Raw genomic sequence first — 2,267 nt, 5'->3', positions numbered from 1 at the left:
GCAATAAAGATAAAATGCTTGCCATTCAGTCCCATAGAGGAGGTCCTCTATCCCGCGGCCAAGTACTGATAGGCTGTCAGAATTGCAAAGCAATTAGAAATCATTGCCTTAAGCACACTGAGTAAGCCTGCCTCAGTGACTGTTAAAAAATAGCATTTCTCTCAGAGCAAGGTTGTCCCAACTACTAGATACTATCCTTAAAAGAGTTGTGTTCAGAGCAGATAGAAGGTATAATATGCACCAGACACTGTTTCGGGTTAGTGCGATCCTGCCAGTGGATCTGCAGTTACGGCCTGTGCCTGCCTGTGTCAGCCTCCGCAGAGCCTGCATGGGGCTCACAGGCATGACCTTGGTTGGACACACCTGACCATCCGATAGCCCTAAGATGGCCCCTCCACCCTTGCCATCTCCTTCATCAAATCGCTCTTTTATTCCTTGCTTCCTTCCTCTTCTCCTTCTTTCTCTCTTCATTCTTTCCTTCAGCAAACCTTTTCCTAGCCTGTGCCATGCACTGAACTAGGGACGGCACAAAACAAAGCCATACATTTGTTAGAATTCTGTGTTCCAGGGAGTGAGCTCATGGTCCACCAGGGAATATGACCATGGAAACCCTGGGTGATAAATTCTGATGAGGAAGAGGGCCTAGAGCCAGACTGAATTAGATGGCTACCAGGGTGGACTGCTGGCTCTGCTCCACGTCTGTGACCTTGGCAAGTTACCACCTGCAAAGCCATTTCTTCGTAGGTAATCTGGAAATAATAGTCACTACCTCCCAGTAGTACGGACATGAAATAAAGCACATGATGCATTTCTCCCTTCCTCTTGTCTTCCCCCTCTCTTGCGCTCTCCTTTTTTTTTTTATTCTTGTTGATAAAAGAACATCCAGCCTATACAAAAGTTTTCCTGTAAGAGTTGATCTGAGCCAAATTTTCAGAACATGCCTGGAAGCAAGATTGAGAAAATATTCCAGAGAATGGCTGTTTTGCCACTTATTTTATACATTAGAATCAAAGGAGAAGACATAAGGAGGGTTATTTGAAATCCATTGGTTTTAGATGAAGGAAACAGGAGAAAGCAAAGCAGGGAAATCTCTGGGATTGGATACAGAGCAACATGGAGAAACATATACTTCCTTTGGGTAGGTGTGTACCGGGTAGTTAACAATTAACAGCACACAGAGCCGTATGTGGGGAACAAGAGGACAGTGTAGGGTTTGATGGTCGTGTGGTCTGGTCCCACCATTCACGCCTTCGGGGGATAGGAAGAGAAAATGACTTTGACATTTCCAAGGCATGTTATCCTAGAGGCATAAAAACAATGGACAGAGCTCACTGAAGGTAAAGACTGACCTTTGCTAAGGAAGCAATAGGCCTGGCAGGGGACTACCCGCCATGGTTTGCCCAGTTAGGAATTTATGTTCAGACCATCCCGTGTGGTTATTCTGGGTCACTGAGGTTGCCAGGTTTATTACATAGCGCCCTTTTCATTCACAAATTTAATGTGATTAATGGGGTAAAGTGGTGTTTAAAGCTCTATGGAAGCAGGAGAGGCAGGGAGGGTGCTTGGGTCTCAGGTTCAAAATGAGTGGTGGCCCCCCTGGCCCTCCCCCCTTGCTCTGTGGGATCCCCATTCCTCCCCCACGCATTCTCTTCTCTGCACACGGACTCTCAGGAAATGCTTTGATGTGAGTTCATTCCTCTACCACGTTAATGGAAATCACTATATTTCCTCTCTCATGGGTTTTTGCATATAAGCCCCATCCGTCATTGTGGAATAAAAGTTATTTTTCCCCTCTTGGCGGAGTTTCAGGTCTCAGAGAGTGGGAAGGGTTGGCTCCTCCCCGTTCTCTCCTCCCCCTTTCCCCAGAAAAGAGCCTTGCCCACCCCACCCCCACTGAAGTCCCACATCCTAGGCAACTGCCTACCATGCTGTGGGGATGAGTCTGCCGTCACCTTTAAACTTCCAAGGTCAGAAGAAGCTGTGTCTCTGAAAGACACATGTAAAGAAACCCACTCAGTCCTGGCCCAAATCAGCCTTTTCATTAAAATGTAGTGGGGTGAGTACTTTACAAGGAGAGGAGAGGCAGGTAAAAGATTAACAAGGCGGCTGCTGTCACTCACACGCTGCTCAGCTCACCTTCAATATCCCACCCATTCATCACCACCATTGGCCACACTTCCTACCTCCTATTGGGATCCAGTTTTACAATCCGTGTCAGCTAAGCACCCTCCCCCACCCCCGCACAAGAAGTCACTGTTGGGAAACTC

Source organism: Phyllostomus hastatus, unplaced genomic scaffold (assembly GCF_019186645.2).
Source record: "Phyllostomus hastatus isolate PE091 unplaced genomic scaffold, TTU_PhHast_1.1 phas_contig_150, whole genome shotgun sequence".
In the NCBI taxonomy this organism is placed as follows: Eukaryota; Metazoa; Chordata; class Mammalia; order Chiroptera; family Phyllostomidae; genus Phyllostomus; species Phyllostomus hastatus.
Note: the sequence above shows the minus strand (reverse complement) of the source record.